Source organism: Heterodontus francisci, chromosome 1, assembly GCF_036365525.1.
Source record: "Heterodontus francisci isolate sHetFra1 chromosome 1, sHetFra1.hap1, whole genome shotgun sequence".
In the NCBI taxonomy this organism is placed as follows: domain Eukaryota; kingdom Metazoa; phylum Chordata; class Chondrichthyes; order Heterodontiformes; family Heterodontidae; genus Heterodontus; species Heterodontus francisci.
Window position 1 is genome coordinate 286,573,358 of NC_090371.1, and position 20,877 is coordinate 286,594,234.

A 20,877-nucleotide genomic window follows, 5' to 3' on the forward strand; every position below is an offset into this window, starting at 1 on the left:
GTAACAGATTAAAACAAAATCGCCCCTTCTTACTTTGCCACCATTTTTCCTGCTGTCCTTTACTGGGAAGCCCAAGTACTTGCCTTGATCAGATGGGAGCCTCAGTAACCCATGCAGAGTGGCATCTGATGTAACAGCCAACTGGTTTATACATTCACTTTCATAATATTAAAGAGGAAGGGGCCCAAAAAGATGTGTAAAATTAATTTTGCCAGGGTGATCCCTTCTGGCCATGAAATGACCTCCATACAGGTTATTGTTTATTGGTCACCAACATACTGAGAATTGTGATTTTCATCGCGAGAGAGGTTTAGAGAGCACAAGGTCCAGTAATTAAATTTAGAGAATTTGTGGATATTCCCCAGCTATTAGTAGCCATTGTAAGATAGTCATAAAGAAGAGTAAATAAAAGCAAAAAGTGCTGGAAATACTCAGCAGGTCTGGCAGCATCTGTGGAGAAAGAAACAGAATTAACGTTTCAGGTCAGTGACCTTTCATCAGACCCAGAATATGAAGAGTAGATGCTGGGAACAATCCTGCAGCTTCACACTGGGTTTAACATCACTCCTAAAATCAGAAAACAGCTGGTATTTACTGTCACTTTGCCCATGATTTGTATAAAATGCTGTATTAAAGCCCAGTAACTGCACAGTGTGAATGGGCATCAAGGAGGTAGTCAATTAGCAGCTAACAGTGGCTGGAGGCGGTGGGGGTGGGGGGGGGGGGGGGGGGGTGGGTGAGGGGGGGTGGGTGAGGGGGTCTGGCCTGGGTTATTAAATTCCAGCCAAGGTCCCCAGGACGGCCTTCAGTTTTCTAGATATTTCTTCTAGATCCAAATGGAGGCAAGGACAGAGACAAAGACTAGTATTGTATCTTAAAAGTTATTTTATCAAAGGATGATAAATGATTTTACTGGTGAACAATCAGAGTAAAAACAGAAATGAAAGAACAGAGAAAACAATAGAATTACATATAATTTACAGCACAGAAACAGGCCATTCAGCTCAACTCGTCCATGCTGGTGTTTCTGCTCCCACCCCCTCTCCATCTCACCCTATCACCCTATCCTTCTGTTCCTTTCTCCCTCATGTGTTTATCCAGCTTTTCCTTAAATACTATTCACCTCAACTACTCTCTGTGGTATCGAGTTCCATATTCTCACCATTGTCTGGGTAAAGAAGTTTCTCCTGAATTCTTGATTGGATTTATTAGTGACTATCTTATATTTATGGATTAAAGAAATGATTTCCATCGTGTGGAACAGAGAAGAGATCTGGAATGTCGAGTGTGTGCCGTTGTGAAATCATGTCAGTGCCTGTAGGGGAAGGAGCTTTCATCACATCATTATTGCAAGGTCAAGCTTTGAGTTGCTTAGTGATTCCTGGAAATGTGTCCACTTTTGATGGCGACCAACTCACAAAGATAGCCTCTAAACCACTGGAACACATTCCAAATGGTGGGTGTCCAGGTTCTCCTGGTCTCCCAATGTAACATTGACCAAAGATTGGGAAAACCCAGGCAGTTACAGTGGGAGATTGAAACATCTCCGCTACGTCCAGCCTATCAATTTATTTCATAATCTTAAAACAAACTCTTATCAGGTCAACCCTCAGTTTTCTTTATTCCAGACTGTCCAGCTCGGAAGCAGCTCTGATGAAATAAACAATGAACTGGAGGAATTATGACAGTACAAAAGTCAACTGTTAAACTGAACCATAAGAAAATTGGCACATCTGTACCACAGACAAAATGGAGTAGAATTCAGGTGACCCCTCCTGTACTGTCAATAAACAAGCCCGTCTGCAAAGATAAAACTCATTAACTGCATCCGAATTAGCTCTGGGGGAAACCTATTGAAACTGAAAGGAGCCCATTACATGTTGATGGCTCCTACCTACAGGAAAGGAAATAACAAAGATTTGTAGACAGACTGACTCCATAGCCCAAACCAAGATGAATAGGTGTGAAGTAGCACCATTGTAACAGAATGGTCCCTATCCAGACACCAAGATAGCAATGGTTTCCATTTCCTGGACCAGTGCGTGGTCACACTAGGAGAGAGGGCCCTGTGTCACTTGACAGAGACTCAAATGTCATGGATTTTTTTTTTTTACCTTAAATAGCCCTCTGGAGAGAGAGGGGTGATCAAACAAAGACCACAGAAAGCCATTTCCAGCAAAAGGCTGTGAGATCGGTCCAACACAAGGAAGAAGCCCTGCTGCTGATACTATATTTCAACGCTGCGGAAGAGAACTTAAAAAGTGACCACAGTTTACAGACTCAAATCTACAACATCTCAGCAAGTTCATGACTACAAACATCCAGGCCTGCACCTTTAAAAAGACTTTCCTCCCGAGAAGATTCAACGTGAACCATGCACTCTTACATCACATGGGACTTTAACTGCATCCTACCTTTTCTCTCTCTATCTATTTATTCTTGTGCATGTGTGTGTGTGTGTGAATGCGTGAGTGGGTGAGGCTTGCAAACAATTTAGGTTTTGCTGTTTAATTAAAATTTAGCCTTTTTTAAAACCTACGAGCAAACCTCTCATTTGTCTGTTTAATTGACGCTAAAACACACATGGACTAACACACCATTTCAAAAAAACACTATTATGGTCAGTTGGGAGGTAAAAAGTGGAAGCTACCCACACACTTTCCACCTGTCTGTAATATGAGAACCAGGAGGCCCAGCCTGTTCAGCCTTTCCCCATGGTTATTAGCTCTTTGTTCTGGTATCATCCTAATGTATCTTCTTTACGCCTTCTCCAATGTCTCTGTACCCTTTTATAGAAAATGGAGACCAAAACTGTTCAATTACTCCAACTGTTGTCTAATCAAGGTTCTATATAAAGTTTACCATAACTTCTCTGCTTTGAATTCTATTCTTCTAGAAATGAAGCCCAGTTCTTTGTTTGCTTTACTATGGCCTTACTAACCTGCACGGCGACTTTAGTAATTTGTGTATCTGTAACCCCAGATCCTTTGGCTCCTCTACCTCATTTATTTTCCAAGGAGTCTGTGGCCCCCTTGTGCTTCCTACCAAAATGTACCAGCTCACACTATATTGAAACAAAAACAAGAAATGCTGGATTCACTCAGCGGGTCTGGCAGCATCTGTGGAAAGAGAAGCAGAGTTAACGTTTCGGGTCAGTGACCCTTCTTCGGAACTGTTTTTGCTTTTATCACACTATATTGAAGTTCATTTGCTAATGATATGCTCATTCGGCAAGTTTGTTAATGTCTTCCTGTATTTTGTTGCAGTTCAGTTCTCCTGCATATTAATTACACTGTCAAATTTGGTGTTGTCTACAAATTTTGAAAATTGTACTTCCAATTCCCGAGTCCAAATTGTTTATGCAAATAGTGAAGGAGAGTGTTCCTAGCAATTATCCTTGTGGAACACACTTCCCAATCTGAGTAAATACCCTAACCTCTACTGTTTTCTGTTTTGTAGCCAGCTTGCTATTCATTCTGCTACTTGTCCCTAACCTTGTTCATGCTCCAACTTTAGTCAGGATTGTACAATGCGGTACCTTTTGGAAATCCAAATATATCACATCTGCTGCAGTGTTGGGAGTGTGTGCTCATAAACAAAGCCACAGATTTTCAGCATTCATTCATTGCTTTTTATTTCCACTGCTTGCTTTATGATATATATAGGAACATGTTCAGATATGACAAGCTGGTACCTGATTTTACCAGACTCGGCTGGATTTACCAATAATGTTCACAGACCATTACTGACTAGTCAAAGAATACGAGAGAAAGTGAATGACAGGGCTCAGGAGTGAAGAGAATTTATTCATGAAGCAACTGATAAAGTAAAAGGCACATTTTGTCAAGGTCAAGCAAGGTCAAAATAAATGAGTGTTAAGAGCCCATATAAATCACGATTCAGTTGTAAATGACCTTGATTCACTCACAAGAGCGCAGCAGCTGACAGCTAGATTCCTTCACTCAGAATACAAAACAGGAGCTAAAGCAAAAATAAAAGCTGTGCAGAGCGTTAACAAATGATGTCTCTCTCTGTTCCTTCCTAAATGGCCATGGGTTAAACCCTCCCCGCTCCCTAACAATTGTAGTACAAGGGCCTGAAAGAGTTAATATTTGAGACGGTGAGAGTAAACCCCTCCCACTTTAGTGATAATGTATGAAATAGTCACTTGGGTATTAGACTTGGAACAAGCTAGAAACAGCACGTGGTGTGTTAGCTAGACAGGCTTGTGGAGAGTGTAAATAGCTATATGTATATAATAAATGACTTATTCTTTAGCCCTACAAAGAACCCGAGACTTCTTTGAACAACCCTCAATCTACGCTATAACAACACACAATACTGGTGGCAGTGGTAAACAACAAAAGAATTTAAAGAAAAATAGTTGCCTGGTACAGTACAGGCTGAAGACTGAAGAAAACTGCTTACCTGTTGAAGAAGCTGTGAAGCACCCCGGAGCTGCTCCAACACATGGACAGTCCGGGAGTCAGTGCATAGATGTACAGGCTGCACCACAGAATTATGGTGGCCTGCAAAATGAATCCAACGATCGGGCAAGTCACAATACCCTTGGTCGGGGATTGGGTAAGAAAACCTTTGAAAAAAGGTTCAATAATTTTCTAATGGTGCACTATGTAGGAGAAAGAATTTTTTAAAAAGGGAAAAAACTGAATCCTTCACTTGGGCTGAATGTGAGGGTGAAAGCGGGAAAATCCCAAAAAGCACGGGAACTCCTGAACAGAGTGGGGACACGTCCACGAAAGCAAGCAAGCCTAAAGAAAAAATTTCTTAAAGAAAGGGGAACACCCTAAAAAAGTCGAGAAAAGAATGGATTCGTAATATACGATGCCTGAAAGATTCCAGAATTGGGAAGGGCCCAATCAGATACAGATTTGGTCAATGTGGAGAAAAAGATTTCTAAGATTTAGAATAGCTTCTCAGCTACACACTAAATCAGAGGCTGAGCAAGTTAATACTCTTGAATACTCCATGGGTGCCATTGCTGATGATGTGATCGTCAGGCAAGGTATAAATGAAGTTTCTGACAAATTTGAAGACGTGTTACATGCATTCGACAAATATTTTAATTTGAGAAGTAACAAGATCCTGGAAAGAGCAACATTTAATGAGAGTCCAGAAGATAGGCGAATCTGTGGATGCTTTCATTAATGATTTGTTCAGATTGGCCAAGGGATGCGAGTACGGCGAACTGAAGTCTGAGTTGATCAGGGACCAGTAGTAGAATAGTGACGAGTGCTTATCAGACCTCTTGCAGTCCAAAGATGACCTCATACTTGAGAAAGCAATTCAGGTGGTGTGACAGGCAGAAGTCCGAAGACAAAACAGAGCCATTCTGATGACAGTTCAGTTCCTAAAACCCAGATAAGAAGGTACACACAGATGAAAGAGTGCAAGACACTGGGAAATCGTGTCACCGCTGTGGAGTATTCTTCTTAAACCTTGTTCACTGTAGGAGACTTTTCTCTCTTTGAGGTTCACGTCTCTTCAGTGGGTCCGGAGGCTTGTGCGAAAGAGATGGGAGCAGACAGGAGAGGTCTTCTCAGTCCAGGAGCAAACTATCTTTCTGAGTTCAAACTCTCTGTGGCTAATTCAAATAAATGCCTGGACTAGCCAGTTAGTCATGTGACCAGTTGGTTTAACCAGTCCTGGCTTTTGTGGATTGTATCACCCTAGCAGTCTCTGGAATGCTCTTCCTTACACCTTCAACATCTGGTGATCAAAATCCATTGTGGGCTAAGCGGGCCAGTGAATAACCCTTTGTCTGCACAAGCACTGTCTCTTAGTTTGCAAATGTCCTTCCAGCCAAGTGTCTGGTGACTTTTTTAACAAGTCCTTTCTTCACTCCAGCGACAGTTTAAAATCAATGTTCATATGACAAAATTAATATGCCTCATTCTTGACAGGTGGGGGCCTGCTTGACAATATGTAGCTGATAAACGAGTTACTCCTGAGACTTCTTTGAACGATACTTGATGTACACTATAACAACAACACAACAACAACTGTTCCAAATACTGAACAGCCTCTGCACCAGTAGTGGAGTTTCTGCAGGTGACTGCTGGCAGAACGATTTGTGGATCTTCCAAGGGTTCTGTGTAGATCAATCCTGACAGCTCTTCCTTTTGATAGAATGCAGGATGCAACTTTATCTTTTATTCATGTGAGCGCTGTGGGCAAGGCCGACATTTATTGCCGTTCGATATGACTAATTGGTTCACTGGAGAAGGTCTCTCCAGAAGGCAGGCATCCTTCCCTAAAGGACACCAATGAATCAGTTGGATTTTTACAATGTCCCTGAGACCAGCTTTTTTTTGCCAGCTTTGTTATTAAATTGAATTTAAATTCTGAAATTGCTAGGATGGAATTTGAACTCATGGAAATAGAATCGGAGAGAAGAGATAAAGGAAGGTGTCCCCAAACAACATAAGCTCTAATTTTCTTTTGGCCGATTTGTTTAAGTGAGCGGGCCCTTTAAATTTCTTTGTGCTGTATCTTAAAGTGGATGCTTGTGTATGGCAGGCACAGGACCTTTCAGGTTGCTGAGTGGCTGCACAGCTTGCAGGGAACATTGTCCCCAAGAGCCAATATTTGTGTTTTTTTCCCAAATCTCCTGCAAATTCCTGGGGAATTGCTGTACAAACGGTCATCCACGTGTCAGGAGGCTCTCCAGGGCTTTCCATAGGGTTCCCTGATCTTCATTTGATGTTGTGGTGGGAGACCAGGAGAATCCAGACATATCCACCAGTGTGAATTGTCAGGGACTCTGTTCCAGCAGTTTATGGGCAGTCTTTGTGGACACCATCAAAAATGGACACATTCCAGGAATTGCTGAACAACTCACAACATGACCTCACGATAATGATGGAACGAGTCCCTGCAGGGACTCACATTATTTAACAATGGCACATACTCAGCATTCCAGATTTATTTACTGTTCCATGATTTGGAAATAATTTTCTTTATTCATTACTGATGGACATGGATGTTCCACAATTTGGGTTGTAACAATTAAAATTCAAACAATTTCCTTTTAAGCAAGTAATTCCTGAAAGGTCAGAAAGCGCTTGTCCTTCTATAGCCATGTCACATTGTAGGGTTAAGAACTCTGCACAAATCTGGCATTAGCATCCCAGTATCGTACAGAATCTGCTTGACGAAAGAGTGTGTGTAAACAAAGTTTTCGTGACTCCAAAGTCTCCCAGAAATTGCACAAGGTGTGAATGGAGTACAGAGGTGATGAAATGTAATGGGAGAATACACTGCAAACCATTCCGGCTTCTTAAATGTGACTGATCTTTATAGTCTGGCTATTTTTAGAACAGGAGGAGGCCATTCAGCCCCTGAGGCCTGTTCTGCCATTCAATAAGATCATAGTTCATTTGCAACCTAACCTTTGCCCCATATCCCTTAATATCTTTGGTTGATAAAAATCTATCAAGCACAGATTTAAAATTAACAATTGATCTAGCAAGTTCCCCTCCAAGTCACACACCATCCTGACTTGGAACTATATCGCCGTTCCTTCACTGTCACTGGGTCAAAATCCTGGAACTCTCTTCCTAACAGCACTGTGGGTGTCCCTACCTCACATGGACTGCAACGGTTCAAGAAGGCAGCTCACCACCACCTTCTCAAGGGCAATTAGGGATGGGCAATAAATACTGGTCTAGCCATGAATGAATGAAAAAAATGCCATTTACAGAAGAGGGTTCCAAACTTCTCCCATTCTTTGTGTATTTCCTAATTTCACTCCTGAAAGGTCCAGTTCTAATTTTTAGACTATGCAACCAGTCCTACACAGTCCAATGAGCAGAAATAGTTTCTATCTACCCTAACTGTCCCCCTTAATACCTTGAATACTTTGATTAAATCCCTCTTAACCTTCTAAATTCCAGGGAATAGCTCCCTAGTTTGTGTAATCTCTCCTCATAATTTAACCTTTTGAGTTCAGGTATCATTCTGCTAAATCTACACTGCACTCCCTCCAAGGCCAATATATCCTTCCCTTTTTTATTTTTTCATGGGATGTGGGCATTGCTGGCAAGGCCAGCATTTTTATCCATCCCTAATTGTGTAGCTTGCTGGGCCATTTCAGAGGGCAGTTAAGAGTCAACCACATTATTATGGGTCTGGAATCACATGTCAGCCAGACCAGAGTAAGGACAGCAGATTTGTTTCCCCAAAGGACAGTGGTGAACCAGATGGATTTTTACAACAATTTGATAGTTTCATGGCACCATTACTGGGACTAGCTTTCAATTCCATATTTTCACTAATTAATTGAATTTATGCATTCATTGAATTTAAATTACACCAACTGCCATGGTAGGAATTAAATTCATATTCCCAGGGCATTAGCCTAGGATTCCAGATTACTAGTCTAGTGACATTACCACACCACCATCCTGTCCCCCAATTGCCCTTGTGAAGGTGGTGGTGAGCTGCCTTCTTGAACTGCTGCAGTCCATGTGGGGTAGATAGGAAGGGAGTTCCAGGATTTTGACCCAGCGACAGTGAAGGAACAGCGATGTAGGTTCAAGTCAGGATGGTGTGTGACTTGGAGGAGAACTTGCAGGTAGTGGTGTTCCCATGTGTCCTTGTTCTTCTAGGTGACAGAGTTTGCAGGTTTGGAAGGTGCTGTCAAAGGAGCCTTGACAAGTTGCTGCAGTGGATCTTGTAGATGGTACATACTGCTGCCATTGTGTGCCTATGGTGAAGGGAGTGAATGTTTGTGGATGGGGTGCTGATTAAGCGGGCTGCTTTGTCCTGGATGGTGTTGAGTTTCTTGAGTGTTTTTGAAGCTGCACCCATCCAGGCAAGTGGAGAGTATTCCATCACACTCCTAACTTGTGTCTTGTAGATGGTGGACAAACTTTGGGGAGTCAGGAGGTGAGTTACTCACCACAGAATTCCCAGCCTCTGACCTGCTCTTGTCATCACAGTATTTATGTGGCTGATCCAGTTAAGACTCCCAGGATGTTGATGGTGGGAGATTTGGCGAAGGTAATGCTGTTTTCACACCAATGGTCCTTCCAGGCTGGCACATGTAACACCAGAATAATAACCATATTTCTGTCCACAGACATATCCATCAGGTTACTAATGCTTCACTGAACAGGACAAACACTAGTATCTTTGTTCCCTCAGAACAGTAACAGTCAGATGACAGAATGGCCTGATTTCACCTCTCTGCAGGCGGTCATTCACTCACCCATTGGTAATCCAAGGCCCTGAACACAGCACAACAAATACATCGACAAGAAAGGGTTTCCATTTCCATCAATGTGCAGCTTGTCCAAGCAGCATGAAAATTGGCTTAAATACAGGAAAATTATGATAGTCATTGTTTTAAGTGGGATTGGAGCGATGATAATTATGATAATTACATAGAATTTAAAGCACAGGAACAAGCCATTTGACCTCATTGGACTATAATCCACATGATTCTCAGCCCATTAGTATATCCTTCTATATATTATATATATCTATATATTATCTATATATTATCTATATATTAGTATATCCTTCTATTATCTGCTATTTTCAGTGAGAATCACAACTCAAAAGTTCCAGAAAAATATGGAATGTCAAAATTATTCACCTAACTCACTTACTCCATAATTTCCTCCTCCTCTTGCAGCACAAATATCCAGGAAAATGTAGGCAGTGATTTTTTTTTATTATTTTGTCTATTTGATATCAATCTAGGGTAAGATGATTTCAAAATTATCAAAGAAACAAACAGACCTGTTAACCCAACTTTACAACCTCATCTGACACCAGAAGCAGAACTGGAAGAACTTGCATTTTTATAGCACCTTTCACGACTTCAGGATGCCCCAAAGTGCTTTAGAGGCAATGAAGTACTTTACAATGTGCAGTCAGTGTTGGGATGTAGGAATTAGCCAATGATAAGTATGGTCACTATGAAACATCAATGGGCTTTTTGGGTCTAGAGGCCTTTTACAATTTTGAAAAAGTCTTAAGTTTTTATGTCAAGGTGAGAGAAGTTGCTGTTAATGGGGCTGAGGATGGACCAACTCAGTTTGAAAGATAAACTCTGACCTATTTCTCCCAGGCCAGCATGGACAATCCATCTTACTGGTCTCAACTAAACTACCACAATTTTCCCATGGGACAGGTGGCAGCAAATTTACTCTTCACTGCAATGTTAATAAATCTATTTCCTGTCAAAGTCTTACATTTCCCATGGCAACAGATTTTTAAAATGTGCACTGAACTAACAGCAGGAATCCTATCTCTGAAACTCCAAGGAGATTTATTGTTTATTCAGTCGGAGGCCACGGTCATTGCTGCTGAGGTGGACATTTATTGCCTCTTGGGAAGCCCGCACTGTGCTGCAATGCAGCGGACCAGGAAATCATCCAGGACCCTGGCTCAGCCTCCCCTCCAAACACATAGTGGCCCCCCCCAATACACACCAGCCACACCCCCTAACACACCCATGGACTAGTACAACAATATCAACTGAGGTCTCTATCTGACCCCAGGCACACAGGTAACGAAGGGTATTAGGGTTGGGGTGTCAGTGTATCGAGTGTTTGAATGTTGGATTGGGGTGTCAGGGGAGTGTCGGGTGGGCAATGTTGGGGTGAGTCACCAGTGGACACTCTCTGGCTCCTCGCTTAGCAGAGATTTTCAGGCAGTGTCAAGATGGACAGGGTCGGGATGTTTGAGTGTTGGGTTTGGGGTGTCAGTGTCAGGGTATCTGTGAGTCTGAGGTATCAGTCAATGTTGGTGTGTTGGAGTGGATCTGGGGCAGAACTTTCCGAATGCTAGGTTAGCGGAGATTTTCTGGGCCTGTATTTTTCCTCACTGGATTAAATAATTGATAAGAACATAAGAAATAGGAGTAGGCCATTCAGCCCTCAAGCCTGCCCCACCATTCAATAAGATCATGGCTGATCTGTCCCAGGCCTCAACTCCTCTTTCAGGCTGGTTCTGCATAACCCTCAACTCCCCAAGATTTCAAAAATCTATCTACCTCCTCCTTAAATATATTTAGTGACCTAGACTCCACAACTCTCTAAGGTAGAGAATTCCAGAGATTCACCACCCTCTGAGAGAAGAAATTCCTTCACATCTCAGTTTTAAATGTGTGCCCCCTTATTCTGTAATTATGTCCCGTAGTTCGAGATTCCCCCACCAGTGGAAACATAGTCTGAACATGATGGATTGAAAATAATGTTTTTCAGCAAAGACAAACAGCACGGATGCTCATACTTGATCTGTTGCAACACGTTGAGAAACCTGCAAGACCAGTTTCCATGCAAGGACAGTGGTCATCTTATAATCACAGGTTTGCCCAACTGAGCATCATTAATTCCCAATACACAACTCAAAAGTCCCCAAAAAATACGGAATGTCAAAATTTATTGACCTAAGTCACTTAACTCCGTGGTTTCCTCTTCCTTTTACAGCGCAAATATCCGGACAAATGTGGACAGACTGCATAACATCGTCACATCAGGCTGAAAGCTCTGGAGATTGATGAATCAGCTAGCAATACCTAACTTAATTTCTGAGGATACAGTTAATCCAAAAGAAATATATGTTATACAATGGAATAAATATTCTAGAGTTGAGGAGAGTTGGAAGCTGGAAATATCAGGGAATGCCGAGCAGACAGTCCCTCACTCAAACCCTCCCTTGCACCACCTGCGTTACATCCACACCAAGGACTTTGGATATTTGGGTTAAGTAGATTCTAAGTGGGTGTGATAAACTAGGCACGAATGAGCAGGAGCAGGGAGCGGGGACAGACACAGAGCAGGGACAGAGACAGAGCAGGGAGTGGGGACAGAGTCGGAGCAGGGACGGAGACGGAGCAGGGATGGAGACGGAGCAGGGAGTGGGGACAGAGATGGAGCAGATACAGAGATGGAGCAGGGACAGTGATGGAGCAGGGGAGAGGGAACAGAGACGGAGCAGGGAGCGGGGACAGACACAGAGCAGGGACAGAGACGGAGCAGGGGAGTGGGGACAGAGACAGAGCAGGGAGCGGGGACAGACACAGAGCAGGGACAGAGACGGAGCAGGGACAGAGACGGAGCAGGGACGGAGACGGAGCAGGGACGGAGACAGAGCAGGGACGGAGACAGAGCAGGGATGGAGACAGAGCAGGGAGTGGGGACAGAGACAGAGCAGGGATGGAGACGGAGCAGGGAGTGGGGACAGAGATGGAGCAGGGACAGAGACGGAGCAGGGACAGACACAGAGCAGGGGAGAGGGGACAGAGACGGAGCAGGGATGGAGACGGAGCAGGGAGTGGGGACAGAGATGGAGCAGGGAGCAGGGACAGAGACGGAGCAGGGGAGAGGGGACAGAGACGGAGCAAGGAGCGGGGACAGACACAGAGCAGGGACAGAGACGGAGCAGGGGAGTGGGGACAGAGACAGAGCAGGGAGCGGGGACAGACACAGAGCAGGGACAGAGACGGAGCAGGGGAGTGGGGACAGAGACTGAGCAGGGACAGAGACGGAGCAGGGGAGTGGGGACAGTGACGGAGCAGGGAGCGGGGACAGACATAGAGCAGGGACAGAGGCGTAGCATTGGGTTGGGACAGAGATGGAGCAGGGGAGTGGGGACAGTGACGGAGCAGGGAGCGGGGACAGACATAGAGCAGGGACAGAGGCGGAGCATGGAGTGGGGACAGAGACGGAGCAGATACAGAGATGGAGCAGGGTTGGAGACGGAGCAGGGACAGACACAGAGCAGGGATACGGAGCAGGGATGGAGACGGAGCAGGGGAGTGGGGACAGAGACGGAGCAGGGGACAGAGATGGAGCAGATACAGAGCTGGAGCAGGGGCAGTGACAGAGCAGGGACAGACACAGAGCAGGGATGGAGACGGAGCAGGGGAGTGGGGACAGAGACGGAGCAGGGGACAGAGATGGAGCAGATACAGAGCTGGAGCAGGGGCAGTGACGGAGCAGGGAGCAGGGACAGACAGAGCAGGGACAGAGGCGGAGCATGGAGTGGGGACAGAGACGGAGCAGATACAGAGATGGAGCAGGGTTGGAGACGGAGCAGGGACAGACACAGAGCAGGGATACGGAGCAGGGATGGAGACGGAGCAGGGGAGTGGGGACAGAGACGGAGCAGGGGACAGAGATGGAGCAGATACAGAGCTGGAGCAGGGGCAGTGACAGAGCAGGGACAGACACAGAGCAGGGATGTAGACGGAGCAGGGGAGTGGGGACAGAGACGGAGCAGGGGACAGAGATGGAGCAGATACAGAGCTGGAGCAGGGGCAGTGACGGAGCAGGGAGCAGGGACAGACACAGAGCAGGGACAGAGATGGAGCAGGGGAGTGGGGACAGAGACGGAGCAGGGGACAGAGATGGAGCAGAAACTACACTGTCCACAATGGAAGCTCCCAACTCTCCCTAGGATGACAAGGGACCCGCTTTGAAAAGAAATATGCTTCTTAAGCGTCACAGATTGCTGCAGGCATTGCAGACTGTGACAAGTTACCTTCAATGAAAAATGACTCTATAACTGCCTGAGGTTGTGCTGTGCAGAAGCCCTAGTGCAGCATGAAGCAAGTGACGACATCTGTGGCAGATCCCAGACTCCCAACACCAGCTGAAATCCTCTATTCATCCACTGCATGTCTCAGGAATGCTCAAACTGTGCCTTGGAGCAGTCATGTTACAGGAATCGGTGGTCAAACACCCACTCCAGCTTGTCTGGAATGCAGGGTCTCCATCACACTGCCCCTTCCCCGACTTGTTTAATTTTTGTAAAAGGGCAACGACTTTCCTATAAAACAAAGTTAATTTGTAGGAAGCTTGCAGTATCTGCTAAATGTAAGTGAACATTAGTTTGTAAAGGCCTAAGTGAGGAGCAATTTGGATCTTGCTTTATCTTTACTTAGTCAGAATTTGCTGAGACACATGTGAATCTGTTTCCTGTGAGTCTATCCATTTGTACACAATCAGTTATAACACATCAACAGAATAACATTTACAGCTATGTAAAATGAATGTCTCGATTCCATCCTTTAATCAGTGAGAAACCACCTTCAGCGATTGCCAAGTACAGAAAATAACCAGTCGGTGAACTGTAAATTATTTTACAAATGATACCATCACTTTCAGGCTAGGTTCACAATCAAATAAGCAGAGATAGCAAAGTCATATTTAAATCAGGAACTCGAATGTGAATGCAGCAAATTCAAGTTGGGTTGATCAGCTGTATTGGTTTTGAATTTTAATGTACAATTCTCACTTCCATTACACTCTTGATGGATAATAGTCAATAAGATAGCTGCTGTTCTGCTTGTGGCTGAGTGCAAATGTGGATTTGAAAGTATATTTAGAATATAAAGTGACAGAGAATGTTAGTCTGCAATGGTGAGCTCCAACATTCAGCTTGCTGATTGCTATACAGTAAACTATAACCCTTTTTAGGATGTATGATTTCAGGCTGTTAAGGTAGTTTCTGATCTCTGATTAATGCATTCCTGTCCATTATTGCAACTGTCTCCGTCTCCAGGGATACTGTACTGGTTCCATTACTGAACTCCAACCTTCACTTCCTCCTCCTAGTTTCTTATTTAGATCTATTTATTTCAATTTTCTTTCTAACCTCTTTCTTAATTTAATCAGTATGAATTATCTGTTCCCATTCTCTTTGCCATTTTCACATCAAATTTTATTCCTGTTACTCAGTTTCAGGTACAAACAATTCTGTCTGTCCTGTAATAACTGAAATAATTCAAGTAAGTTTGGAAAGACTTTGCCCAATTTATTTCTCTAGATCCATCATCACTTGCTGCTTCATAACTCAATGAGCTGACAGGCTGCACTTTTATTGCCAAGTGTGACAGCTCCTGCTTTTACAGTTTTTATTTCTTACCATGTAGGGTTTCATCAATTAAGCTGACTCAAGCATTGATAAACATTGCCTAGTGAGAGTTGGAGGTTTTAATATCATTTTGGGTTGGGATGTGGAATAACATTTGGAACATTATTCACCATTCTGGTCTCCGTATTACAAAAAGGATACAGAAGCACTGGAGAAATTGCAAAAAAGAGTCAGCAGAACGAAGAGGTTACAACTATCAGCAAAGACCGAGAGGTGACCTGATAGGGGTTTGATAGAGTAGACATAGAAATGATGTTTTCACTTGTGGGGGAATCCAGAACTAGGGGCCATAAATATAAGATAGTCACTAATAAATCCAAGAAGGAATTCAGAAAAAACTTCTTTACGTGAGAGAATGGTGAGAATGTGAAACACGTTACCACAGGGAGTGGTTGAGGTGCCCAGATACATTTAAGGTGAAGCTGGATAAATATGAGGGAGAAAGGATTAGAAGGATAAGCTGAGAGGGTGAGATGAAATAGAGTGGGAGGAGGCTCATAGGGAGCATAAACACCAGCACAGACCAGTTGGGCTGAATGGCCTGTTTCTGTGCTGTAAATATTTGCAATAAAACCACAAGAAAAGTTACTTGGGACATAAAATCAGTGAACCTACTGTCTGTCCACCAAAGGTACTCAACTAAAACATTGTGGGATATCAATCTAGCATCACAGGGGATGTAGTTGTTCTCTTATAAACACAAAGCAATTCAAATCACAATGCATCAGAGCATTTGATCAATGTCTCCACATCTTCTCCTGACTTCCAATCCCCTTCTGAATTAGAGATAAATCCAGATCCTCTTTTAAAAAGAAGTTAAACGACATTAATACAGCAAACACCCACAAGGAGCAGTGTGATAATGACACGATAATCTGTTTCTCATCATATTGACTGAGGGATAAATATTGGCCTGAAGATGCTGGGGAAAACTCTCCTGCTTTTCTTTCAATAGTGCCTGGGATCTCCTGAGAGGGTAAATGGGGCCTCAGTTTAACCTTTCATATTTCAGCCCCATAGTTTGCTGGAATGATTCGTAGAGAAATAAAGACTTTGCAAAGCTTTTAAATATTTGTGCTTGGTTCTTTAAATTAACCTAATGAGGTGTAAACAACAAAAAATGTGATGATCTCAGCCCGTCATCACCGATGTGCTCACCAGCCACAACCAGTGGAGATGATGGCAGGGAATCAGGGGTCACAAAGGGGTTTCTGTGCAGGTCCCACTTGGTGCCCTTGCTTATCTAAATACCACCTGAAAATTCAGCGGCAAGAAGACACTGGTGTCTCAGAATAATTTCTACAATTTTCTGTCACACATGCAGCTCTTTTCATTTCTGTGTCATGCTGTTATTTATCGCTCGGGATTTTCCATTCCAGTATTCTCACTGCACCCTGGGGGCTGATTTTAGTGAGCCCATCACGGGTCTCGGTGGCAGACTAGGAAATGGGTGCCGTGCCCGCTTATCACGTGTGTGGCCAGCCTACCGTGATCACGTGGCAGCAGGCCAATTATAATAATGGAGGCATGGGGCCTGGCCAATCACGTGCTGGAGGCAGGATGCAAGACGCTAAATACAGTTTCAGATGATTCTGGAGCAGGTGCTGCCAGTCCTACTTTAATTGCTGACAGACTCATTTGCAATGGTGTCATGAATGTGCTTCCATTATTAATAATCTTTTTGAGGACTTGTGTTTGAAAGACTGTGAAATATACCTGAGGTGGTGCTGGACTTTGTTTTTTTTTACCGAAGGGACATTGGAAGGACACCTGGGACTTTGTTTAAAAACAAACACTCACATGTCGTAAGCCAAGTAAGCAGCCGTAGCCTTATGGAGTATGGAACTATTTGTAGTTGTTTACAGAGAAGTCACATGTCTAGATTTATGGTGGTCAGGAGGTTTTGGTTTTGTTTTTGAACGGTTTGAATGGGCAGTGGTGTGAATCCTGCAAAGAGAGAAACCACCCAACTCATCCTTTGCCACTTGCATTGAAAAGCCTTCTGAGAATTCAGTGTGATAGCTGAACCCACTGATGCAGCAATTCTCCTGAAAATCCTGCAAGACTACTCCTCAACATCTCCTGATCAGAACTGCTTCTGAAAAGATCCCAGTGACAACTGCATGTATCTAGTGACACCCATCTACATATACCCAAACGCCAGACTGAAAATCACCTGGAACATTTCATATCTTGTCCTTTTTTTCTTCAAGAATTAACAAGTATTTGGCCAAAGTATGTTTTGCTTTCGTAAAGTTGCTCTCTGCAGAGAAAGCGTTTTTATTTTTTCTTTAACCAGTAGGGGTATGTGCGTGTGTTGGGAGTTTTATAAAGGAATATTTATACTTTCATATTTCAACCTGTGCGTTAATAAGCTTTGCAGCTTTATTGAATATGTCTTGTTTTATAATAAATTAATAATTTTGTTCTTTATTAAAGAAACCTGGTTGGTGGATTTGTATTCTGAAACAGATAGATACAAGTATATAATTGGCGATGTCTACAACTGATTATATATTTTTAAATATATGTCATGACCAGTGGAGCAGTGGGACAAGAGAAAGACAGTGCACTCCTCCAACCTCGGTTGTAACATATAATTGGGGGCTTGTCTGGGAAATCCACAGATAAATACAAGTGCTGAGACTTGCTGAGGTTAAGATTTTTAAGGTGAATTTTGCTATACGCATTAAAAATCAACATGGCTTTGTCAGTTGCTATGGTCTTTTTGGAGAGGGAGGATTTATCCCTGAGTGATTTGCAAAACCTAAACAAGGCTAGGCAAATAGCATTGGCAGAAAAGTTGGAATTAGAGTTAAAAGCAGGGGCTAAGAAAGCAGACATAATTGAGGTAATAGCACAGCATTTGAAATTGGAAGGAAAAGGCAAAGCAGATGGTAATTCAGTTGAATTAGCTAGAATTCAGTTGCAGAACAAGCAGCTTGAACAGGACAAAGAAATGAGAAAACTTGAACTTGAAAGGGATGCAGTTCAAAGAGACGAAAAGGAAAAAGAGCATTTCAGAAGCTGGAACTAGAATGGCAAAGGGAAAGAGAAAAGGAAAAAGAGAGGCAAGAGAGAGAAAGGGCAAGAGGAAGAGAAGAAAAGGCGAGTGAAAGGGAATACCAGCTTAAAAGGCTGGAACTAGAAAAAAAGGGTGGCCTTGACTGCAGGGAAAGTTCTGATGAGGAAGAATCTGACTCCAAACCAGGACTCAGTGGGCAGCTGTTTAAATTTGTGCAAGCTCTCCCAAGTTTTGAGGAATGGGACATAGAGGCATTTTTCATTTCTTCTGAAAAGCTAGCTAAACCGATGAGGTGGCCAAAAGATAACTGAACACTGCTTATGCAAAGCAGGTTGATAGGTAGAGCTCATGAAGTTTATGTTATGCTTTCTGAGGAGGCTTCTGCAGATTATGAGACGGCAAAAAAGGCTATTCTCACTGCTTATGAGTTAGTCCCTGAAGCTTACAGGCAGAAATCTCGGAACCTCCGGAAACAGCCTGGGCAGACTTATATAGAATTTGAGACGGTAAAGAAATTAACTTTGATCATTGGATGCTGGCACTAAAGGTAGAGACCACATATGAGATGCTTAGGGAAATAGTTCTCCTGGAGGAATTTAAAAAATTCACTCCCTCTATTAGTAAGAACCCACATAGACAACCAGAAGTTTCAACAGCCAGATAGGCAACTGAGATGGCTGATTACAAGCTTGTCTACAAGCCCAAATCCTTTTTCTGTCACCCCCACAAATTCGAGAAGGATAGAAGATGGGAGGGTGAAAGGAAGGCAAGTAACCAGGGACAAGAAGGGACAGCTGGAAAGACCTCGGGATCTCCTCCTAAGGCAAGAAAGCAAAGTGCTAAGGGTAAGAGTGAGAGCCAAAGAACTAAGTGTTTCCATTGCCACAGGTGGGACACCTTCGTGCAGAATTCTGGAAGTTGTGGGGTAAACCCCTGGGACTTATTGGGGTACACAAGGCCAATGCAGAGAAAGGGACCCTGACCGAGAGTACGACAGATCAGGATGTAACTCTGACTGTAGCTGTAAGTCCAAGTACAAAAACCGCTGTGAGTGCAGGGGATGTGAACAAGATACCTGAGAGTTGTAGGGAATTCTTGTCAAAAGGAAAAGTAACTCCTTATCCCTCAAATGAGGCAGGTAGACCTATAGTTATACTTAGGGATACAGGAGCCACCCAAACTCTTTTGCTGAGGAAAGGTGTAACATTTCCACCAGAGACCACATTGACTGCCAAGGTTTTAGTGAATGGTATCGGCGGGGGGTATGTATTTATATCGGGCGCACCTAGAGTGTGACCTAATGTCTGGAATGGCAACCGTAGGAGTTGCCCATAGTTTGCCTGCAGACGGAGTAGATCTACTCCTGGGGAATGATTTGGCTGGAGAAAAGGTAGTAGTTTCTCCAGTAGTCACGGAACGACCAAGTGAAGTTAAAGAGACAGAGAAATTGCGGGAAAAAATTCCAGGAATTTTTCCTTCATGTGTAGTAACCTGATCAATGGCTAAACATTGTCAGAGGTAAAACTGGCACCACAGACAGATATTTGGCGATCTGGATAATCCGAAGGAAATAGAACATAGAACATTACAGTGCAGTACAGGCCCTTCGGCCCTCGATGTTGCGCCGACCTGTGAAACCATCTGACCTACACTATTCCATTTTCATCCATATGTCTATCCAATGACCACTTAAATGCCCTTAAAGTTGGCGAGTCTACTACTGTTGCAGGCAGGGCGTTCCACGCCCCTACTACTCTGAGTAAAGAAACTACCTCTAACATCTGTCCTATATCTATCACCCCTCAACTTAAAGCTATGTCCCCTCGTGTTTGTCATCACCATCCGGGGAAATAGACTCTCACTATCCACCCTATCTAACCCTCTGATTATTTTATATGTCTCTATTAAGTCACCTCTCCTCCTCCTTCTCTCTAACGAAAACAACCTCAAGTCCCTCAGCCTTTCCTCGTAAGACCTTCCCTCCATACCAGGCAACATCCTAGTAAATCTCCTCTGCACCCTTTCCAAAGCTTCCACATCCTTCCTATAATGCGGTGACCAGAACTGCACGCAATACTCCAGGTGCGGCCGCACCAGAGTTCTGTACAGCTGCAGCATGACCTCGTGGCTCCGAAACTCGATCCCCCTACTAATAAAAGCTAACACACCATATGCCTTCTTAACAGCCCTATTAACCTGGGTGGCAACTTTCAGGGATTTATGTACCTGGACACCAAGATCTCTCTGTCCATCTACACTACCAAGAATCTTCCCATTAGCCCAGTACTCTGCATTCCTGTTACTCCTTCCAAAGTGAATCACCTCACACTTTTCCGCATTAAACTCCATTTGCCCTCTCTCAGCCCAGCTCTGCAGCCTATCTATGTCCCTCTGTAACCTACAACATCCTTCGACACTATCCACAACTCCACCGACCTTCGTGTCATCCGCAAATTTACTAATGCTCAGCAAGTGTTTATTTTTTTAAAATTTATTTATTTAGAGATACAGCACTGAAACAGGCCCTTCGGCCCACCGAGTCTGTGCCGACCATCAACCACCCATTTATACTAATCCTACACTAATCCCATATTCCTACCACATCCTCACCTGCCCCTATATTTCCCTACCACCTACCTATACTAGGGGCAATTTATAATGGCCAATTTACCTACCAACCTGCAAGTCTTTGGCTGTGGGAGGAAACCGGGGCACCCGGCAGACACAGGGAGAACTTGCAAACTCCGCACAGGCAGTACCCAGAATTGAATGAACCCGGGTCTCTGGAGCTGTGAGGCTGCGGTGCTAACCACTGCGCCACCGTGCCGCTCCCTCTGCAAGCCGATCCAGAGTTAAGTAAAGTGACACAATCAGCTCTAACTGAAGTGAAGGGAATTCTGGAATACTACTATATTAAAAATGGGACTCTGTTAAGGAAG